The sequence below is a fragment of the Juglans regia genome, chromosome 15 (assembly GCF_001411555.2).
Source record: "Juglans regia cultivar Chandler chromosome 15, Walnut 2.0, whole genome shotgun sequence".
NCBI lineage: Eukaryota > Viridiplantae > Streptophyta > Magnoliopsida > Fagales > Juglandaceae > Juglans > Juglans regia.
The window spans coordinates 700884-726250 of NC_049915.1; the positions used below are offsets into that span (position 1 = coordinate 700884).

Genomic DNA, 25367 nt, shown 5'->3' on the forward strand with positions numbered 1-25367 from the left:
GAGGGGAACAATGGGAAATGGAATGCCATGTCTTTTTTGGACAAGTTGAGGAGCTTAGAGATAAAGGTTCTAGGCAACTGATAAGAGATAGGTTCTGAGTTCAGTTTTTATCTCTTCACTTCTCCTTTTTTTTTTCCTTTGATTTTTTTATTGTTCTAATCTTTATGCCTTCTATTCGAGTTTCTCTTGTTCTGTTGTTATCAGGGCTCTAAACCCTTGAACTATGTGTAATAGGAATTTCTGATGATTTTGGGGCTGCAGAGACTGAGTTTTAAGCACAGAACGACCATCTAAATTGTAATGGAAAAGCAGTAGAGTTTCTAGGATCTTCATTACTAATCATGAAGATCAACCAGTAAAACTTTTAAAGTTCGGGGACACATTCTTCATAGACTAGTGGTATGCATCTATCTCACATAAACAACATCATTCATGTAATAACGCTGAATCACGAGATAAATGCACACCCCGTTTGGATAGTGAGATGAGATAATTTTAGATGAATTGAATAAAATATTGTTAGAATATTATTTTTAATATTATTGTTTTGAGATTTGAAAAAAGTTGAATTGTTTATTACATTTTATGTGAGAATTTGAGAAAGTTGTAATGATGAGATGAAATGAGTTGAAATGAGTTGAGGTGAGTTTCGAATCCAAACGGGGCCTTTGATTCTTGCAAGGAAACATTTGGACGTCCAAAAAAAATCCTGCTCATTGTTTCTTGCTTTGTATCCAAGTTCTTAAATCTTCATGGTTTCTTGCTTTGTAGCCTAATTCAGACTACTTGACTCAATCATATTTTACCAACAACCATATGCAATTGATGTATAACGGCTAAATATCATCCTTAACACGTCAAGCAAATGCAATGGACAAGAAATTGCAAAATATCAGCCTTACAGGTCCTCAGAGTTAAAAGCTAATCAACAGAGCCTATCGCAAACACAAACAGATTCAAACCCTGAACCACAGATACATGTGGTTGTTATAGTGCCATCTTTTTCCTTCATCTTTAAACTGTATCCGGCTGATATGGTGATTTCTTGGCCTGAAGTATTGCATCCACTGTTGGGTAAGAGTATTTATTCTCTTAACATAATTAGCAAGAATCTATTTCCACTGTTGGGTAAGAGTTTTCTTGGGAAAGGAAGCCGATGAGAACATTGGAAAGTAAGATGGTATGGCTTAATCGACAGGTTTAGTCAAGAACTTGGAGCTTGCAATAAATTTTTAACGAATGACCTTCTTTTTTGGCATTTTGACCAATAACTAAGAACATGAGTTTAATTCAGTGCTAAATTTGGAAAATGATTTTGTTTCTCTTTCTTCAATTTTGGTATCTTATTTCAAGTTCCCCCAGCTAATGCTACATCCCACTTTTCAGAAAATCCGTATTTAAAACCGATTTATGATGTAATAAAAAGTTTCTTCGCGTAAATGATGGCACCAAGACCAGTTCGAGTAGAAAAATAAAGGAACAAGAGTTTTCTCTCTCCAAAATGCTAAAAAGAAAAACCAGACAAATTTGGACAAGCAATAGACCAGAAAGCGAAAAGAGAGACCCATGACTCATGCTATAGAGAAGGAGACCACTTTGCAATGGACAGGACAAGGTTCCTTTCTAGTGAAAGTGGGGCTGTCTAGGCGTTCTCCTTTTTGAAACTACTCTTTGGGTCCCCTCATTCCTTACTGGGGAGGCTCCAAAATAAGATGAATGTTTTCTGGCTTTTGCTTTATCTTCTTGTGCCATGCTCTCAAAGATTTTTTTTTTTCTTCTGAAAAAAGAAGAGAGAATCACACCAAAAGTGAAGCATTGAATTGTTCATAGATCTATTGGTGAAGTATTAATGTGCTAGCATCTTCTCAATGTGGCACTGATTAGTTCTTATTGGAATATGTATTCAAACCGGTGAAACGCTTATAAAATCCTTTTTTATCTTCTTATTGACCAATGCTTCTGAGAAACTGGGATAGCATGGTCCAGGTGAGAGAACTAAGATGTGGGAGACAAATCTATCTACCATTTGCACAAGAGGGCAAAGCATGCATGTGGGGGAGGGGAAGGGAGGCATGGCCTGTTTCTGTATCTGCATTTATATCCTGCAGCACAGGGCCTACATGAAATATTAATGTGAGGAAGTTGTCTAGTATTATACATTGTATGGTAAAATTGATGGTCAATTCAAGGTAGAGCTAAGATTTTGTCTAAATCTTGAAAAGAAAAACATGTTTTCAAAAGTCTCATTTTGAAAGTAATTCTTTTTATTTCTATATCTGGAAAGTATCGGATTGAACATTACAGACCATGGCGATGGAGATTTTAAAAGAACAAGATGTGTGAAATGAACCACATTTTTTTCCAGAGCTGTACAAGCCCAAGACCACCATCCAAACTTGATAGTGCCACTGACCTAGGCTTCTTCCTCATTATCCATAATAACATCACTCATTTCTTCTTTTCTTGAGATGCAAAAGAAAACCAATTGTTTATACCCTCAAAAGGAAGAGAGAGAGAAAAAGATACTAAAAAAATTAACTTTGATTTGAGGACTGCTTTATTAGAGGTTGAGAAGTCTTTCCCCATTCTTCGGGTGGGCTCTTCACCTCCATTAATAGGGTCACCACTTCCTTCATGGTTGGCCGCTCTGCTGGTGAAGAGTTCACACAAAACATAGCAATTCCAAGTGTTTGAAGCATCTCTTGCACGATTTGATCAGCTAAGCCTTGGAGCTTTGCATCTAGCATTGATACGGCAGGCTCAAAGCTTCTCATCTTTTTTTTCACCCACTCAACAATATGGAGCCCATCACCCACGTGGGGTTCAACTGCACTGCGCCCACTTAAAATTTCCAGCAGCACCACACCATAGCTGTAGACATCGCTCTTCTCTGTTATGTTCATGGTGTATCCATATTCTGCAATGGGACCGAAACCTTATTAGAAATGAAATTACAATTTCATTTAATGGCACATAAATATCTAATACTGCTGGGAAGGGTCTATGGATATCCTTATTTCTTTTCAAACAACGTACAAATAGCTTAATTCTGTACAAAAATGAGTTTTTTGGGCTACTTAAGATATCCCATGCCATGGGAATGGGAAACAATGACCTCTAAGATCTAAAAAAAGGATTGTCGAAGAAAACGGATGAATCAAAGTTGCAGAAGATTGATATAAATTCCGATAATATCTTCATACATGTGCATGATTGTATACACATCTCAGCTGATTAGTGGTTAAACATAAAATCCTACTGAAGGACAATGTTTTATAGATTATATGTAAGGCAAGCACTGCAGATGTAAATAAGAGAAGATTGAATATCCAGAATACTTGCCTGGGGCTATATAACCATAAGACCCGGCTACTCTTGACATTGCATGATTATAGTTTGGAGAGTTCATCAATTTTGCAAGACCAAAATCTGCCAGATAAGCTTCAAACTTGGAATCTAGAAGTATGTTATTGCACTTAACATCTCTGTGAAGAATTGCTGGCACACAATCATGATGAAGATACGCAAGACCCTGAGCTGAACCAACTGCAATCTTGTACCTAGTTTCCCAATCCAAGTTTCTATTCCCCTGTAACAGCTGTTGTAGGTTACCATTTGAAATGTAGTTGTAGAGAAGCAGCTTGACACTCTTATTAGAACAGTAACCTAGCAGCTTCACAATGTTCCTATGCCGAATGTGCCCAAGAATTTGAATCTCTGCTGCGAAAGAGTCCACTGGTTCTTCATCTCTTTTAGTTTTCCATAGCTTTTTCACTGCAATCCGCTCACCAATGGGTATTTCCGCCTTGTAGACAATCCCAGAACAGCCTTTTCCAATAACATTTTCATCTTTCAACCAACCAAGGATGTTGTCAATGCTGAAGTTGAGCTTTTGAAATGGGATGAAAGTCCATGGGTAGGAGAAATCTTCAGCCCCTGGTGAAGATATGGAAGTTCCGGAAGATTTTTCCACCATATACTTGGGATTGCGCATTAGTAGAATCCATGATGCAAGAACTAGAATGGTTACTGAAGCAAGAATAACCAAAATCAAAGCAACAGTTTTGGAAGATTTTAATCCATTTCTTCGAATGAGACTTGTAGAACATGTAGATCCATCGATGGACTCACAAAGATTCAGGTTGTGAAGGTATGAATTGAGAGATAGGGTTCTAAAGAATGGTGTCACAGGTATGGGACCTGAGAAATTATTGTAGGAAATGTTAAGGGATGTTAAACTAGTTAAGGAACTCAAAACTTTTATTTTCCCATAAAGCATATTATGAGAAAGATCGAGTGATTGTAACTGTGTCAAACTGGCCATTGTCTCAGGAATTTCCCCTGTGAAACCATTGAAGCTCAAGTCCAAACTGATTGTCAAACTTTTTACGTAACCAATTTCAGGTGGAATTGCATCAGAGAGGCTGTTGTAGCTCAAATCAAGTAAAGTCAGTTTCTGCAAGTTCCTAACAGATGTTGGAATTGAACCTGTCAGTAGATTATTGTTGATAATGAGCTTGTTCAGGTAACTGAAGTTTCCAAAGCTCCAAGGAATTCCGCCTGTGAAGCTGTTTCTGCTGAGATCAAGCAACTCTAAATTCACAAGCTCGCCAAGCTGGGATGGGATTTCCCCAGTAATGTAGTTATTGTGCATGTCCAATAGCTCAAGAACCGTGATGTTGGCAATCTCACATGGAAGGCCACCAGAGAAATGGTTCATGTACAGGTCAAGAAAGACAAGATTTTGCAGTTGGCCTATCTCCTTAGGAATCTGACCTGAAAGCTAATTCTCCCCAAGCCTCAATCTCACTAAAGACTGACAATTGGCAACACCTCGAGGCAACCCTCCTGATAACGAGTTCCCCAGAAACAGTAGCTTGCTTAGCTTCTTCAAACCAAAAATCTCTTCTGGGATAGACCCTGTAAGTTTGTTCCTCGAAAGGTCAAGCGCATATAGTTCTGTGCAGTTCCTAAATGTAGACGGTATGGTGCTAGTCACCGAATTGCCCCACAAGAAAAAACTCTGCAAGAATTTCAAGTTACCAACCTGCCATGGAATCGTCCCTGATAACTGATTCTTATCGAGCTGAATAGCAGTGAGGCATGTGCAATTGCTCAACTGCAACGGTATTTTCCCCGTTAGCTCATTGTCTGATAGATGAAGCTGTTCAAGAACCACTAGCTTCCCCAAGTCACCCGGGATTTCTCCATAAATATCATTGGCAGAGACATCAAGCACCACAAGCGAAGAACAATTAGAAAGCTCAGCTGGAATTGGTCCAGATAGTGCATTGCCCCAAAGAAGCAAGCTAGTGAGCTTTTGCAACTTACTCAGTTGTGGAGGGATTGGACCAGTGAGCTTGTTCATGTGCAAATACAAGTTCCTTAGCTCCAAACACAGCCCAAGGTCATGTGGTATAGAACCAAATACATCAGTTTCATAAAGTGCCAACGTTTGCAGATTGATCAAGTTTCCGAATGTGGGTGGTATCACACCGGAAAGACCAGTTGCCGCAGCTCCAAATGTAGTGAGATTAATGAGTAGTCCTAATTGAGGAGGAATTACTCCGGTTAGATATGGATTACCCCCAATTCGAAACTGTTGGAGGGAAACCAAAGAGCCTAGCTGTGATGGTATTGACCCGTTAAGGAGATTGTCTTGTAGACAGAGAACTTCCAGTGCGGTAAGGTTAGCTAGTTGTTGAGGTATCCTACCAGACAATTTGTTGCTGTTCAAGAAAAGGAATTGGAGGGAAGAGAGAGTGCCGAGTTCTGGAGGAATGGGACCTGTTAGGGAATTGGAGGAGAGATCAATGAGGCGAAGATAAGTAAGTTTGCCAAAGGAGGGGGGTATGATGCCAGAGACATTGATGGAAGAGAGGTTGAGAAGCTGTAGAGATGAGAGGGAGAAGAGCTGTGGGGGCAGAGAGGAGAGATTGAGGAATGTGTCTGGGAGAGATAGAGAGATAACCCTGTTTTGTGGAGAGCATGTGATGCCTTGCCATGTACACGGAGTTGGGCTTGCTGGGTTCCACGAGGAAAGAATAGAGGAGGATGCTTTGGCGGAAGGGTCGGCAACAGAGAGAAGGGAGAGAAGGGCCTGTCCATCAGATGAAAGGGAAGTAACCAGCAACATTTTTATCATGGTTAGGTAGAAGAAGAATGAGGAAAATGTAACAAAATGGGTGATATTTTTCATTCGGGCCATGGGAAATGGCTACGTGATTGGTGATATACGAAGGTTAAGAAATGGAGTTGGTGAAGTAGTGTTTCCAGCGGCGGTGATGGTCGTGATTCTGCTAAACACCCAATCTAAGAGATAATATGCATGTGAAGGAGGTTACTGGTAGTGTTGGGGATGCTTATACTTCGCACCAGGACGTTGAATCCATGTATGTGAACAGAAAACATGGGGTCATTGTCATGTATCTCTATGGTGGAACAGAGTGTTGAATATAGTCAAAAACTTTAATGGCAGAAGGGTGCTATCTTTCTTACTGGCAAATGCCACCTTTCCTAGTGGTGGTGACTTGCTTAAGTCCAAGCTATTTTAGATCATGGAACTCCAACAATGCATGACACTGCCTGAATGATTTCACTGGTGGTGCTGGTGTCGGCGGCGACAGTGGTGGTTAAGTGGCTTTGTTTTTCTTTGTACAGAAAGACTTCTGAGTAGCATCCTGAGTTTTGAGTTGCAGGGACTCGTGTCTTTGTTATTTTATGTCGATGAGACTTTGAAGACGGGCCCCACTGGTTTGTGCTTTCTGCGCCGAATTTTGTGGGGATGGTGCTAGCAGTTTGCGGAGGAGGTGCTCTTCTTACTTTCTTCCTGCTCATCTCTCTCAAGTAGGGATAGTGAGAGTGCTTGAATTATAATCCAACGGCCAGGGCTTCTCTAAACAGGATAAGATTTTCCAGCATTGCTGACACGTCAACATGTTTTAACCCCACCAGATCTCTAGAGAAACTATCAGAAAAAATAAACACCAAGACAAATTTGAGAGAATGGTTGAATTATTTTAAGGTAGTTATTATATGTAATTACTATTTGTAAGTCAGATAACTCAGTATCAGCCTTATATTTATTCCTGAAAAAGATACGACAAATGATAATCTAATGAAAGCTTAAAGGGTACTTTCAACCAATGTGAGTCAGATTTCCTGGAAAACAGGTTTGACAGTACCAAAAGATTCAGAGCTAGCTCCATCATCCATGTCCATGGAGGAGGTACAGTGAGAGTGCCTGCCTGCCTGCCTGCCCAAGTGCCTAGGGAAGAGAAAGACTTTGATGATAATACAGGAATGAGGCAGCTTAGGAGATTGTGAAAGGTTTTTTAAGGGTTGGAGACTTGGAATAAGCAAACCAATTTAAAATGTCTTCTCTGGCATATAAACTATGCGGATCAATGGTGGTCTCAGCGTTTATTATTATAAAGGGATAAGGTAGAAGGGTGGCGTGCATGTACAGAGAGTTTTAATTGGAGCATCTGCTTAGTGCTTAAAGCCAAAGCTGGTGTAACATACATAATTTTATGCTTTTTACTGCATGATTACTGTGGTGTGGTGAAGTTCAGAGAGTTGGGTGATTTGGTTACCGAGGAGGAGGTGGTGGGTTTTGTTTTTGGAGTGGAGCAAAAGAAAGAGGAAAAATGTTCATAATCACATGAGATATAGAGAGAGGGTTTGATTTTTTTTATACTTTAGGGCACAAGTAACGATAAGGGTTTTCTTTTAGGTTTTGACTATATTATTCCAAATGTTCAACCCCATGAGATACCTCTTTCATTAATGTTGCAAAATCTATCATGAATGCTGATCAAACTGAGCTATTTTGCTATCGAATAAATATAGATAGAAGTCATTATTGAGAGCATCTATTTTACACACATGATGTGGCATCATCTAGATCACACATCTCCCCAAGTGAGTGTTGAGAACAATCAACTAGAAGCAACCACAAAGTGAGTACAAAGTGTGCACTGCTATAGTGACTTTTCTCTAACATTACTCTTTGCTATCAAAATACTGTTTATATCCCTATGAAATATGAGTGTCATAGGCATTTAGGGAACCCATCTTCAAAATTCTCAACCTAATCCACATTAGACTAGTCATCTCAAAGTCAAAGTAATAATACAATATTATATATTTTAATAATAATTTTTTTTATTTATATATTTTGCAAATACACTCCATCTATTAATTAAGAATTTAATTTTTACTTAAAATTATTGTTTCTCAACTATCATTTTTATAAAACAATTTTCCAAATACATTAGTCAAATTAATAGGAACAAAACTATAATTAGACAAAATCAGCTTAGCTTTTTGGAAAATAACTTTGAAATTGACAAATTAAGCACACCTATAGAGGGTAATAAGCCAAAAACTGGAAATAAGAAATTATGTGCATAGTAAATTCAAGGATAAAGAAAACCAGCAACTACTTGACTTCCACAAAAATGCACAAACACCAAATCAAGAAAAATCCATCGCCCACATAAAACTGTATTTTTTCTACTCTCGAAGACATGCTACAATTAACTTCCAATGCCCACAAACACAAATTAACAACCAGCCACAAAACTCAATACAGTGAAAATACCAGCTGGACTGTTATCTTGTGGCCACCATGAATAGAAGCAACACCAATACAGTGCAAAAAAAATCCCAACAGCAATCAATCCTTAAAGTTTCAAGAGTAAATTCTGGACCATGATCAGGCTCAAAGCTTTCAACATCATAGGGGTTTGTGGTATCTTCATCACTATAGCCATTCTTTGAACTTATCCTCAAACTCACCCTTCATATTTTCATGAAACCTAGCAACTTTACTCTGTGAATACTGATTTTGAAGCCCATCTATCCACTGAATATGAGTGACAAACGTAGAATCTTCCCATATGTTCTTTTCCTTTATTAGGCAGGGAGGTTGCCATGACGGAGGAAGAACAATACGACAAATTCCATATGCTTCTGCTTTAGGGCGTATGCTCGGAATATACTCAACACTGTATTCAAATTCCTGCAGCAAGAGGTTCAAGGTCATCCTGAATTAAAATTTATACATGAAAAGAAACACTTCACATTTAAGAAAAACAGAGAAACTGAGAGCACAAAAATGAAGACAGAACTGACAAAATGCTTTATAGAAGTTAGATAGGAAATACCTCCTGTGGGATGGAAAACAGGAGCCTCCTCAATGATACTCCTGCCTGCCTCTTCAGGACGCCACCTTGCTGTTACCAGTTCAAAATACTACAACCAATAATGAGCATCAAGGAAACAAGAGAACATGACCTGGTAATGCATCAAAATTTTCAAGTGCATTGGAAAGTTGAAAACTAGTACCTACGAATCATATAATACAAACAGAATAATATTTGTAACTAATGAGAATCAACCTTTAGACAGTTATTACAATCTGGCCATCCTCGAATAACTCCTTTTGGAAGGCAAGTTTTAGGGAGATCCTGCAAAAGAAACAAAGTACCACTATAACTAGCATTTTCAACCAAAAAAGGAAAAAAAAAAAAAAAACAGATTCCATTTTTGATCCTTCAATTCCGTATTCTTAACACAAATCATCCAGAGGTAAGATATACTCAAAGCCACCCTATAAAACATATTGATGCAATCACTCTGTCACAGCAAAACCAAACCATCTGCATTCAACTTCCTCTTGGTTTGTACCTAAATAATATTGTGAACATATAAAATTGAATTCATTTTTAAGAAAGTATCCATGGTCTTCGTTCAAGAGATGTCTTCAAATCCACAATATCAATCATGCCTGACATGGTGTCCATCTTGATTGGCTCTTGTTTAGATGCACTCATGAAGGACATGGAATTATTTATTTCTTCACTTTTTTCTACTCTCTTCAGTACGAAGGATGTAAGAGACACAAAACCTGGTGGAACTGAGAGACTTTCCACATTCTCATCACTAATACAAGACCATCTGCGCTTTGTGCCCATCAGCACTGAAAATTAAATTTTAAAAAATAAATTACTAATGAGTATGTCAATAAACAAGCAATTTAGGAATGCACTAGATAAAAAAACATAACATTTGGGAAGGATATTGAAGTAGAATCCAACTGATTATCCTCCCTGCTAAAATCAGTTGACATCCACTGATTTTCACCTACCTAGTCAGGTGCTCCCCTTTGTGCTTTGTAATACATATTTGTATTTTACTTATCAAAAAAGAAATTGGCTGTAGCAAGCAAACAAGAGAAGCAATCATAGGGAAAAGAAATAAGCAGGAAGAAAAATGATGAAGGTCATCAACTGCAAGCAATCAAGCCAATCCAGCATACTCCCAAAGCTCATGACAGTCATCTGAAACATAACATACTAGTAAAAGAGCTGAGTTTTCCATGAGAGAATGTGATTACATGTGGAATTAGCAAGCGTTTCTGCCTATATTTTATTCTTACTGCAAATTAAAGTGTGTTATCTGGTTTGGAACCTATATGATAGTCTCACCCTCCCAAATGACAACTGTTTCTCTTGCTTCTTTTCTCCTTTGTTGTTTTACAGTGATCTTAACAGGGTAGGATATAAAATGCTCAATCTTAAGTGCTTTCCTGCTTGGCCCTTTCTAACGCAACTGAAATATCAAACTATAAAGCAACATCATCCACAAGATAAGTCAGTGGCTCACACAAAGCCATCACATATATCCTGTCAATATCTCACAGATTCAAACTCCACATTTTCGACACCCATCCAACATGCTTGTATTAATATAGCACCACTCCTACACTTGTTCCAAAGTTTTTCATTGAAACCAGTAACTATTTGGAATTGATGCTTAAGCAGAAAAAATCTCTAAAGCAGAAAAATTGAAACCAGTAACTATTTGGAATTGAAGCTTAAGCTGAAAAATTCTGTAAAGCAGAAAAATTGAAACCAGTAACTATTTGAAATTGAAGCTTAAGCTGAATTCTCCTACCTCTATAAACCACTCTGCCTCGAGCCAAATATAATTCTCAACCAAAAGCTAGAATGTAAAGCTCTTCAACACCCACAATCAAACAAAGTATATATAATATGACCAGAATCCATACTTCGAAACCCCCCCTGTACTTGTATTCATACTTCGAAAACTATTCTAAGAAGAAAGCCCAGAATCCAAATTTATCAATAGACCTCAAATCAACGAATTGGCAGCACCCTTGTTCTGTCCTGTGTTAGGGGCTGAAGTTAGTTAATAACAAAATGAAGTCTGTTGTGAGGATGGGAAGTTAAACGGGGCGTTTGATGAGTTAGTGAAACTTTGTGTTTTGATTAATGAAGGGAAATAACGGTTTTAACTGAAAGTGGTCAATACGGTGAGTTTTGTATAATGCTGTAAAACGGGGCGTTTTGTTACTCGACTAGCATAAAAGGTTGAGTGCATTGGAAATGGTTTTACTACGTAATGTTACGTGCAGTCGTGCATAACATGAAGTCTATAAGTAAGTTATTTTAATAAAAAATAAGATTTATTATTAAAAAATTATTATTTTTTATTTAAATCTCATATTTATTCAATTTTTTTCAAAATATCGAATGACTTTCATCTAAGAATTCGTCTCGAGGTTGAGGTTCTTTGAAAGCCTCTTCCAAGAATCAAGAAAGGGATTCTTGGGTTTTCTTCAATTCAGTGTTCTTGTTCTGTGATTGTTTTGTTCCTCTGCAATTGTTTCTCACGTACTGGGTAAAGTGTATTTTACCCATAACATCCTGCTCAAGCTCGAAGGGGGAAGACGGCGAAAGACGGGGAGAGAGAGAGAGAGAGAGAGAGAGAGAGAGACCAAGGGAAGAGAAAGACGGAGACGACATCAACGTTGCTCGACAGAAACGAAGAGATTCGCCCAGAGAAAGAATTGTTTCTCACGTACTGGGTAAAGTGTATTTTACCCATAACATCCTGCTCAAGCTCGAAGGGGGAAGACGGCGAAAGACGGGGAGAGAGAGAGAGAGAGAGAGACCAAGGGAAGATAAAGACGGAGACGACATCAACGTTGCTCGACAGAAACGAAGAGATTCGCCCAGAGAAAGGATGCGAAAACGAAGAGAAATAAGGATGAAGGAGACGCGGGAGAGAAAATTGGGAATAAAAAATTCTTTGGTTGATGAACAGTAACTCGCTAAGTTTGGCTTAGTTTTACATTTACTTATCTCATAATTTGAGTTGGGGTGATTTGGCTTCAGTGCAGCTGATTTTGAGAAAATTTAGTCAAAATTTAAACTTGACTGGCATTGAATGCCAGTGCTCCCGCTCATCAACTCTTGCAATTCAAGCTCTTCATTTCCCTTTAATATTTTCACTGCGGGGCTTTTGGGGGCAATTGGGTACTCGAAAAACAATAAGAAAACCTCATTCCTTGAGCAAAAGGTAGCATGGTTACCTCCCCAAATCGGGAAATTCTTTCCAATACTAGATTTTGAAGAGACCCCAACAGTGGAAGTTGAGTGAATATTGAAGGGTTTTAAAGCTGGGGATTTGGGGTTGCTTGGAAATGCTTTGTTTTGGACATTGTTGCATAAAACAGTTGATTTGTTCACAGGTAAGCTGCTGCTGGGGGAACAAAGAGACTTACAAGGTTGAAGTAGAAGTGACATTCTTCATATCCTGCGCCACTTCATGAGCTCTGTTTCTTATAGATGTAGGAGTTCGGATTCGGAATCCACTTTGCTCTCCATGACTACTGCTTTTCCCGGCCTCTTGTATTCGTTCACTGTTTTCCCGATGCGGTAACTGTGACGTTTTGTCTATCGTGCGCTCAGGGGCCAGAATACGTGTGAACATCAGGCCCTCCAAGACTCTTTGTGATAGCCCACTCTTGAGGGGATATGGGCTTGGGCTTAAATGGATAGGTTGTGTATGGCCCACTCTCAAATCACCATTTAAGCTGAAAACTAAATACCATGTTTGCTTTACCACCTAGAGTCAAGAAAACGGGAGAAAATTTTAGGGAAAATAAAAAATCTCTCATTTCTTGTGATTTGGTAAGTAGATGAGGATATCATATGATATCTTCTAAGCTTATTCTATTTTATTTTCAAGTTAGTGTGTAGAGCATACCGTTCATATCACTTAAATAATAAGATTTGATTTATAAAATTCAATATTTAAAATTTATCTTTCAAATCAAACTATGTCATATAAACATTTTACTACGTGTGTTTTACACACCAACTTGATAATATAGTTTTTCTTATTAAAAACTTCTATAGAATAATATTGTTGGGAAGATTTGAAGAGGAAGTTGGTATCAAGTGCAAATATTAATTGCTACAGAAAAAAAATAAAGCATTAATTTCTTTAGTTTATTTTCCATTTACTTTTCTATACATAACCAAAAAATAATAATAATAATAATAACGCGAGCCAATTTTTTTTGTTCTCTCTTCCTTTCTCTCTTTTATATTATCTCTCATAGAAATCAAGTAAAACAACGTCCCTGATATTATTGGAATTTTGAGTCGCTTTCGTGTGAGAATTTGGAGTTTTGTTCACTTAATTAAATCATAGATCATCAACTCGTATGTGTTAATTTTCAAATTGCTCCTAACTTTGAAACCGATGTTATTGTTTGAAATTTTTCAGAAATGAATTTCTTGAAAATTAGTATTGATTGAGATATATACTTGTATCCTGAAATTTGAAAAGGGTTTTTTTTTTTTTTTTTGTTGAAAATATTGAATCTGGACCTCTGGTACGTTTTACTTTGTTGATTTCGACATAAGTTTAAGAGTCGGGCTACCCTGCGGCCTAGAGTAGCCTTGTTAGGGACCCCGGTCTAGTCCCTAAACACTTGCCTTGCTAATCCAATTGTAGCCTTGGAATGACCGAGTCTATGTTCTTCTCTTGCTTGGTCCACGTCCAAAGTTGGTCAATGTGACCAATGTGCCAATATGGGGTTGTGTATTTCGGCTAGTAAGGGAGTGGGGTGTTGGGAATGGATGATGGAAGTGTATGGTTAGGAAGGTGGTAAGGGTGCACGACAATGGTGTGGGTTTAGGGTTTCCCGAAATGGATGATGAGGTGGGCAGCTAGGGTTTGCTAAAAATGGTAAATGAATGTGGCGGCTAGGGTTTGTCCAATATGGGAATGAGTGTGGCGGCTAGGGTTTGTCCCAAATAGGATAGTGCCGAAATTAGGAAGGTTTCCTAATTGTTTGGGATGTAAATGGAAGATATTATGGGCGGCTAGAGTTGGTCCAAATGGTAAGAGAGTGTGGCGGCTAGGGTGTGCCAAATATGGAATGAGGATGGGCGGCTAGGGTTAGCTCAATATGGTAAGTGGTTGTGGTGGCTAGGGTTTGCCAAAATGGGAAAAGGATGGGGCGGCTAGGGTTACCAAAGTAGGATATGGAAAGTGATAGCTAGGGTTGCCGAAATGGAAGAGGGTGGAATTAGGAAAGTTTCCTAATTGTTTTGGATGAAAAATGAATGTAGTATGGTGGCTAGGCAAGTCCCAATAAGGCAAGAGATGGCCGAATGAGATTTGACTTACCAAAGATTGATATTTGGCTAAGGCAACCAAAGGGATTAAATCAACTTATGGAAAGTTGACTAACACCTTTATTGGTCGAAAATTAAGGTTGAAGGGATTGAATAGCCGAAATGGATGGGGATGAAATTAGGAAAGTTTCCTAATGGTTTGAGCTAGAAATGAAAAGTGTGGTGGATGGATTAGGCAACTCCCAATATGGCAATGGATAGCCGAATGGGATTTGTCTTACCAAACTAGTTTTCGGCTAGGGCAACACAAGAGTTACTTCAACTTATGGAAAGTTGAATAACACCTTAGTTGGCCGAAAATGACAATCAAATGGATTGAAAGAGTAAAAATAAGGAAGAACTTCAAGAACAAATATGAACCTCCAAGAACAATATATAGAACACTATTGCTCTTAGATAAACAAGAATCAAACAAAGAACAAATAAACAATCAAGCCTTGATTCACGTATTGCACAAGGAATGATTAAACTCATAAAATGATAAATCAATTTGGGATTCACGAATTGCACCCAAATTGCCCAAGTGCACTTGCACCGAAAGTTGATCTCTCAAACAATGTTCTCTCTCTAAGAGTTTTGCCAAAAGATGGGAATGAAATGACTAAGGGTCCTATTTATAGAGAATACAACTTGGAAACCCCCAATAGGTCCATTGTAAAGTAAATAATTAAATAAAAATAACTAATTAAAAATAACATATTGGCATGGGTCAAGTTGACCCATGGCATGCATGAGCCCATGGGTGGGTTAGACTGGCTGCTGGGATGTGGCTGGCAGGGCCCTGGGCTGGTCTGGGCGTGGGCAGGCTGGCATGGCCCAGGCAGACTGCCTGGGCGCTGGGCGTTGGGCGCTGGGGTGCTGGGGCGCGCGCGCGGGCGTGTGCGCGCTGGGCTTGCGCGCAGGTGTGGGCGTTGCGCGCGGGACTGTTGCGCGCTGCACGCTGGCGAGGCGTGCGCGCGTGGGGCGCGCGCGCGCCATGCGTGCTGTGCGCGCTGGGCGTGCGGGCTGCATGCTGAATGGGCTGGTTTGGTCACCAGCCCCCTTGGGCACCCTGGGCATGTCAAGGCAGGCCCCATGGCATGCCCCTAAGGCTATTTTGGGGGTCTCTAGCCTTGTCCCCACATGGCTAGGGCCTTGGCCATGGGCCACTAAACATGGGTTTCTATCAAGCCTGCTCTACTTGACTGATAGTTGTTTTTTGCAACTTTTTATTTTTATTTTTCTATTCATATTTTTTTAATATTTTTAAATATTTTTAAAAAATAAAAAAAATACACCAATACACTTAAATCACTTTCTTAATCATTCAATAAAAAATAATAATATTTTTCTTCCCGAACGGTCAAGTAGAGCGGTCACATTTGGTGGGCGCGCAAACTAGCTTTTTCTTATGTTTAATAATGGGCTTGAATATAATATATATATATATATATATATATATATATGTATACACACACGCAAAAAGATTACATTAATTACTTTTATAGACTTACAAAAAAAAACTCTCCAAAATTTGTTGCCAAGTCAATCTCTCTTATCTTGCAATGTTAATTCCTTTAAGCACATGAGAGATGAATATTTTCAAATATTAGAGATGAAAGCATACATGATAATTACTCTAATATCGTTAATTCTTTCTTTTTTCATATATATCTAAAAACTCGTCTATGCGTTAATCTAGCTAACACAATTAATTATATTAAGAAACATTTGTCTCGCATATGCTAAGATGATGCGTGACAATTTAATAAACTGGATTGGAGAAAATTCCTCTAATTTAGATGTTTTTGCCATGAATTTTCCTATTGGACCTGGAAAACCTAATTTTTACAACTGATATAATAGTATGTGTCTTATACTTTGAGTAATGATACACATACAACATTTTTTCTTATCTCTTCATACAACTATATTTTAAGTTGAGTGTATTTCTATAAAACAATGTTATTTTTATTAATTATTTTATAAAAATATCCCTCATTTAAAATATAATTATGTAGAAAATTATGAAAAAGGTTGTATATATGTGATAACCCGAGCTTGACTAAGCATGGTTCATAGATTTAATTCTTAGTTGCTATAGTATTTTAAGGGCCTTAGTATTGTTAGTTAAAGAATAGGTCTTAGAATCTTTGATTGAGCAACTTGAGCCCAAGTAAGGAGTAAACCTAGAATGCCTTGTATAAATTCGGCCTTATAAAGAAACCCAAGCCCAATGGCCCTAAGCCCATGATCCAAACCCTAGTCACTAGTATCATGTGTCATACATGTGTTGCACTATTAATCTAGTCTTGATAGTGGACTAAGGGGAGAGAGAGAAGTGCAGGGAAACCAAGAGATGGCTTGCATGCCTACCCTAGAGGAATTACCACTTGTCAAGCATGCTAGAAACTTTTTATAAGAAACAAGATACAAGATGACCTAGGGAGACTAAAGGATTTTCGGCCAACCCTTTCCCACACGCCTGGACCCATTGTTTTGGCCCAATTTCGAGTTTCAAGATAGATATTCTAGGAAAGGGGTGCCTAGGGAAGAGAAAATTGGATTTTCTAGGAGATTTGCATGAGAAACTGAAGGGATACAAGAAGATTTCGAAATTTGACCTACATCTTCAAATTTTGCCCAAATGTCAATCATGCAAAGAATTTCTAGAAGAATAGATGAAGAGACATTTGCATGAAAAGACTAATCTATCCTTAATAATTTGGCCACTACACTCATAAGCACATTTCCATTTACCACTTGTCACTTAGTTTGTAATTTGAACCAATGACACATGAGGAGTCACCTTGGGAAGAAGCAAATGGGGAACCGTGATATATCCACCCTCTGAACAAGAACAAGAGCTTATATGTTATAGATTATTTGTTAAAAATCTCGTGATATGATAAATATTACTTGATGAAAATCTTTTGATATGTTATGATAAGACAAGTTCTGATCAAGCTCAACAAAAACAAAAGGAAAGTCATAGATGTTTTCTGAAAATATCAATGTCTTTGTTACAAGTCTTTTGGAAATGGTTAAGTGCATAAGTCATGTTCCGGTCAAGTCATATGTCTAGTACATATCCATGCACGTATTTCATGATATACATTTTGTATGCTTGTGTTAACTATTGTATGCTGCGTGTTTACTTGCTGAGATTTCTCGAAATCTTATTGTGGTAGTTTCCACTACCATTCCCCAATTGAAATGGTAGAAGTTGTGACAAGTACCCCGGCTTCCCGAGAACCCCAGATTCCCGAGAACTATGAACCTAGACGGTTCTATGATAAATGACGAGTTTGCTATATAGGCTCGTTATGACTATACTGCAGACGCATTAAAACACACAGCCTCGCTTCTCAGGAAAATTCTAGCTAGTATTAGTGAGGCCAAAATCAATACTACGATCTACCAACCATCCAAGAATTTGAAATTTTGGTGGAATATAAACTAGTTGTCTACTTTTCTTGAGTGAGCCTCGAAGGCCTCAGTTGACGCAAAGGTAACAACAAAAGACTTAAGACTGTTACCACCCGAGCCTTAGCAATCCCATGGGATCTTTTGGTGTCTGACTCCTGATGGGACATAAGTGATGAAGAGAACGTGAACCTAAGATATTTTGTGTGAAACTTATGACTTAAGTCTCAACTTTTTGAGAAATAATATTTTGAGAAGATCCCGTATTTTGGGAGTTATTACTCTATGCTTTTGGGGGTACTATATCTTATATGATATATGTTTTGGGAAAACAAAAATGTTGGGTATTCTGTTAAGTAATGGTACCATGTGTTTTGTAATTGTTTATCGCATTGCTTAGATTACTTGACTTCATTATTATTCCTCTGTAATTTTTATTGTATACTGCTAGTGTATTTAGATGCATTGTATTTTATCTGTCATGTATGAGAGATATGTAGCCATGTGTTACATATCCCGATGTTTCAGTCACCGTCCAATCCCAAACGAAAGGCTGGAAGCTGGAAGCGTCACATATATGTGTATCAATTTTCTATCCTTTAATTTTCATATGTTCAATCAGCTCTTGTAAATTAGTTTTCTGAGAGTTTGGACGTACATGATTAATTATTAAAATAAATAAATAAAACTACTAAATGAATAGACTAGTATTGATAAAAATGCATTGCATCAATGTGAAAAGAAGAAGGGTTAGGGTCCTTATATAGGCCGGGGGAACAAAGTTAGTGAGCAGTAGATAACAATCAATGCTATTTTGACAAGGGAAGCTACTAGCTATTTATCTTTAATTAAATAATATATATTGTTAATTATCTTCAACAGCATTAATTAATAGATTATATATTTGGAAAAAAAATTATAGCCACAAGAAAGATACATGTGGCAACTTTCTAAACCATTATTTTTTTAAGCTTATAATATTCTAATTAAAGCACAAATTAGCATGCGTGCAGAAACAATCTCCCACAACTGGACATGAATCCACGCACAAATTAATTGAGTTCTCATCTCAATGCTGAACATATATAATCACGAGACAAATATAATATAAATAATTAAATTTATTTAGTTTTTAAAATAAGTGATAATTTCACATAACATCATAATAAAAATAATGTATTTAAACTCTAACTCTATATTCTATCTCATTTAATTAAATAATATTTTACGTGTTGAGTCCACTCATTGATTAGAAAGATCATTCTGGTCTACACGTGAGGAGGAACGTTAAGAATATATTATAAATAATTAAATCTATCTATTCTCATATATAAATTTGAACTTTTGAATCAGGTAGTAATTTAACAGACGTAAATATTATTTAAGAAAATAGTAATATATAATTCTATGATAAACATTGACCAAGTTTTTCTTTTTGTTTAGCCATTGATTATGAAAATCTTACGTCCTCTAATATAAACTTATTTGGTAAAGAATCAAAGATAATGTACCATAATATTTGAAAACTGATTATGTCATTTTACTTTCTATTGGTAGATGCTGGAGAGCAGATAAGAAATTAATGCTTGTGATGCTAGCATATATTGTCTGATCTATCTAGGAAGTTTTGTTAATTAAAGAGGACATGGATCAATGATCATATATATATATATATATATATATATATATATGTAAACACACATACTTGGAGTCACTTGAAGATAACCTTATGATAATGCTCCTATATCTGTCTTGATTAGAGTGACCTGATTACCCAAGTTTTTTTTTTAAAATTTTTTTTATTGATATTATAATATCAATGAAAAAAAAATTAGGTAGAAAATCAAGCAAAATAAATCGGATTATTGGTGCTGAATGCTGATCTTGTCCACTAAGGACAGGTTTGGGAGGTGAGATGAGAATTTTATGTTTTGTTTTGAAGTTTAAAATATTATATTTTAATATTATTATTGTTTTAGGATTTGAAAAATGTGTATTAGGATTTGAAAAAGTTGAATTGTTTATTATGTTTTATATGAATATTTGAAAAATATATAATGATGAGATGAGATGAGAATTTTGTATTTTGTATTGTATTCCAAACCTACCCTAACAAACCGAGGTCGGTGCATGAGGTTGGCTTGCAACAAAAACATAAGACACAAAACATATATCATATGTACTAGTCATTTCAAGAAGAAGTGAGTCAAGACAAACTGTATTTTTCTCGTAATGTCATCAGACCAGCTACCCATAACTACAATAATCCATATACATGACCATATGCACGGTATTAAGAAAAATAAGTATTTATGATAAATTATTTATGACGATAATAACTATTTATAGTAAGAATAAATTTATTTTGATAGAAAATAGTCATTTTCATAACATATAACTGATCACATATATATATATATATATATAAAAGCATTTTTCTCAAAATTGTTCTTATATTTAAAGTAACTATCCATTTAATTAGTTGATATATCGTGTGACTCAAAATAATAAAATTTAAAATCAGGAACATCATTTTTCTAATTCATTGAATTAACAAGAATTATATTTTTTACTTTGGTGGGCACAGTACGTACGTACACGTATAAACGCAGAGAATTTAAACGGCATGGATCAACAGACCGGATCAAGACATTCACAACATTCACATTAGAGTAATGTTTGAGAGAAATTATTATAACAGTGCATACTTTATATTCATTATGTGACTATTTTTAATTGATTATTTTTAACACTAATTTAGAAAAATATATAATTTAAATAATATCACATCATAAATATAAAATAAATATTTTTAATAATAATTTCTATCTATTTTTATTATTCACGTTAATGCTGTCAGTTAAGTGTTGGCGTGTACTGCGAATGATATCGACAGATTTCGGTGCCCCATTAAATTAGGGTTTAATATACGACTCTCTTTGTTTTTTTGTTTTTATGTATTGGGCCCGGTGCCGGGCGACATTAACGTGCTAGCTGCAGCCAAACATCCTTCGCATGTCTGTTCAAAACCCGCATGTCTGGTTTTGAAACCTGGTTTTGAAGGAAAATGATTTCCTTACAATAATAATTTTATAAAAATATTCCTTATTTAACACATTATTGTATAATATATTATACAAAATATTGCAGATGTATCATTACTCGGTTTTGAAACCTGCATGTCTGGTTTTGAAACCTGCATGTCTGTTCAAAACCTTGTATCTACGAGTCAGAGACTTCGACCATGCAATTCTGACGTATATACAATATTATATATATATTTAGTCATGTGAGGTCACATATGTACGTACACTGTCCATAATATTCGTGCCACGTTGCACTAGTGACAATAATACGTGTCAGAAATCTACTCATGTAGTACTGATGGGGCTTGATGACAGGCTGCCAGCTTATTAATTTCAGAGGAAATAATATAAAATTCAGTTATTATATTTTTAAGGCTAAGATGTTGCCCTGATTTCAATTCTTTATAAATGCTGTTAAATTGAGATGCTTAAGCAAATTTTATATGATTTATTTAAGATTAGTTTATGTATGTTTGAATATTAAGATAAATTAAAATATATTTATAAAAAATTATGAAATAATTGAGACTCACCATAAATATATTATTCACGTGTCAGTTGTCTTCTGCACAATCAACGGTAATTCTAAACTTACATGTGACTAAAACTGACCATTCACAGTACGTTAGTATCCATTCTTACAAGCCCACCACCCAAGTAAAATTATATTTATGACAAGTTTTGACAAAATAATGGACTTTTTCATTTCAATTGATATTTTTCCAAAGTAGACACTTCACATGCCAGATGTGTCACGTCTATCTACAATATAAAATGAGTTGAAATGAATGAAAACTTAGCTCAAAGTTTGTTTAAATGGCAGACTCAGTTCAAATTTGAACTTAATTGAGCTAAGTTGCTTCTATCATCTAAACGAAGCTTAAGTCGATAGTAAACGCATCATTCATATTATTTAAATAATAAATTTTAACTTATAATATTTAAATTTTACAATTTATGAAGATACTAATTATTTGATTTTAAAATTCTTTTCATTTAGAATTATTTTGCTAATTAAGTAAATCAGAGGCTAATAGCTCCACATCGATATCCGATGCACCCCAACCACATGATCGAGACCTATATATATATACACGTACCTCCCCTCCCTTTCATATGGTTTCAGGTCTAAACATGAGATGATAATCTAACCTTTTATGATTTTATTTAATTTATTGATTTATTTAAGTTATAATAAAATTAATTTTATAATTTAACTAAACCTATCTTATCACATCATTAGTCTTCTCTACGAGTTCATATTGTTTTTGTTGTATAAATAGCTAGAAATTTATATATATTGTGAAGCAATTTATAAGCACATGATGAAGGCGATTGATGGTAAGATGATGAAAATATAAAACCATGCATGCATCACATTTTCTTTTTGTAGACAAAATAATTGCGACTCACAATTCACATGCATGTATGGCAACGGTAGCCAATTAATTATGAAACTCATTATGAAAACTACTAAAAACGTACACAACAAAATTCTACAAACAAAATTCTCACAAACTACGACGTGGCAGTGCCACGTATTTGTTTTTTCAACCACATACAGAAAAATGAACTGACGACATGATAATCATATGAGCAAGCTCTAATTTCTTAGATAATGCGAAGAAGATGCTGAATAACGACACATCGATCGAGGATGTTGACAAATGTTGCATCCAGGTCATGATTGACGTAGTGCTTAATGTAATTTGGTACACTGAAGTCTGATTGCATGATTAATTTCATTTAATTTGTTAAAAAAGGGTAGAGGACAATATATAAGAGAATTAATATTTTATCTATAAAATATATATTTTTTAAATAAATTAATAAACTTGACAATTATCATGATTTAATATAATATGTTAGGTTATAAAATATATCTAATTTATCATATAAAATTATGTTAATTTATAAATTTATTTTTATAAGATATTTTTATGAAAGTATCTTTTCATATATAATACCTTCCCTAGTACAAATTAGACAAAAGAGGTTTAAAAATTTGTAGATATGTCCTCGTGTCGGATTCAATCGTAGTTTAGAATGATTCTAAACTGATCATAAAAAAAAATCAAAGGATCTTTATGCTCGCGCATGCATTGCGTTAAAGTGACGGCCTGCTAGCTGCTTGAGTCTGACATGCACATATATGATTGACAATATTATTGGAATAACGTGGAGCGGTATAAATGGGTTTGAATAGATTTCGAAAGCGAAACAACATCCAGATTCCAGAGTGTGCCCTCTTAACTCTTCTCAAAGTACGTACTGATTTGCAAAGTGGAGTCGTGGACCACCAAGAACCTGAAATGAATTAGTACCCTAGCTGCAGCTTTCCACATGGATAAAATAAGGGTTTATTTGAATAATAAGATGAGATAAAATAAGTTGAGATAATTTATAAATAATAATAAAATTATAATAATTTGAAATAAGATAGAATAGATGAGATGAGATGAGATGAGCATCTCTGTATCCAAAATATCAAGATATATAAATAGTAGAACTATACGTACTATATATATATATATATATATATATATGGCCATATGGGATGAAACAGACCTATATATCCAGGAAAAGCTTGCAAGCGAGGACAAAGAGAGACGTATGGGATTTAATTTAGTATATAAACTTTATATATATATATATATATATGCATCAAGACGTAGATATATCGAGAGAAAAAAGGCTCATAACCCCTATATATCTTTATTAATTAATCATCATTAATATTAATATTGACAGGTTAATTGGTCACTTTCCCAGAAAGATGTTTTCGATCCCTTTGCTCCTAATTAAGAGTTCTTTAGATAAAGAGGAAGATAGTACGTAGCTTAATTTCCAAGCTGGACATGATCCAGAGTACACTAATTAATTAAGAATGAAATATATCATGCAGCTAGCTAGCTAGCTAGGGTTGATCAGTTTTTAGGTCAGATATATTCTCTCTATATATTTTAATTAGTAAAATGAATATTATTTATTTATTTAGTATAAAATACGTGATATTTTAATCATTTCATTTATAATTAACACAAATATAAAATAATTAAAATATATCATATATATTAATTTACAGTAGTACAAAATAAATAGATCTGTATACAATTGGGAAGTTAAGCTGGTTGGTTTGAGAGAATGCATGCATGGGAGAAACAGGAAGAATCAAAGAAGATGATCAGTGGAAACATGCATGCATGCATCCGCATATATATATATATATATATATATATATATATATATATATATATCGCGCCATGATATTACGTGCAGTGTCGTCTTTTAGAAACGCGTACTGGTACATTTCTTGCACTATAATTTGCTTATAAAAGTTAAAACTGGTCCAGGCATGCAACCTATCAGGCAAATTCTGACAGCATGCACGAGTACTGATCATCCTCAATCTTTCTTCGGCCTGTTTTTATCTAATATTACTCATTATATTTTTAAGCAGGAAGCTGCCTTGTAATGTGAATGCTAGCTCTCACACGAATGGTACTTATTGAGATTTTAGTACGTTTGGGTAGTGAGAAGTGTTGAGAAGTGTTGAGAATGTTTGTGAATAGTAGTAAAAAAAAATAATGAAAAAGTAATAATAAAATATTGAATAGTAGTAAAAAGTAGGTAAAAAATAATGAATAATAGAAAAGTAGGTAAAAAGTAATAATAAAATAAAGAATAGTAGTGAGAGTACCTCAAGTACTCTCACTTGCCAAACACACCTGCACTCTCAATGGATGTTGTAAAATACAATTACTTTTAAAATATAAAGAAATTTATACAAAAGTGAGGTCCAATGAATCTTTTAGAGCACTCTCATTGGAATGGCTAAATTAAAGTACATTTTTTATGAATGTAAGATGAATTTAACTTTTAGCTATTCCATTTTTATAAATCTCCACATTGGAATAGCCAATTTTTCATTATATGACAATAAAATAATATAAGATGAATTTAATTTTGACTATTCACATCAAATTTTCAAATTGAATTATCCATTTATTCATTATATAGTAATGAGTAATTAATAATTTTGAAATTTTTTTAATTATAAATTTATTTTATTTTATCATATTTTACTATTTATAATATTATATATTAATTTGTAATTGTATTCTAATTATATTTTTTCAATTGTCATTTAAAATAGAGAAATAAATAATTAATATTAAAAGGAGAGAGAAATAAATAATATAAAAAGGATTTGATGAATGAATAATGTGTTCCAAATTTGAAAATTAGTTTGGATATTATTGTAGCTATATTCCAAATATTTGGAATATAGCTAATTCAATGTGAGCAATTTATTGACCTAATAGCTAAATTCTCATTGGATTTAGCGTTTAGC

General features: G+C 35.4%; 1 long non-coding RNA gene and 1 pseudogene across 2 annotated transcripts; both read right to left on the bottom strand.

The window, feature by feature from the left end:
* Positions 1 to 2390: 2390 nt before the first annotated feature.
* On the bottom strand, positions 2391 to 6218 carry LOC109010268 (annotated as a pseudogene).
* A 2224-nt stretch (positions 6219 to 8442) lies between these two features.
* LOC109010254 lies at positions 8443 to 12723 on the bottom strand. 2 transcript variants are annotated; one of them, XR_004798456.1, is made up of 5 exons: positions 12596 to 12723; positions 9914 to 9985; positions 9405 to 9473; positions 9171 to 9300; positions 8443 to 9025 (listed from the first exon to the last, which is right to left on the bottom strand). It is a non-coding gene; the product is annotated as an uncharacterized LOC109010254 (long non-coding RNA). The 2 variants fall into 2 exon arrangements; XR_004798457.1 differs by lacking the exon at positions 12596 to 12723 and adding an exon at positions 10963 to 11195.
* Positions 12724 to 25367: the final 12644 nt, after the last annotated feature.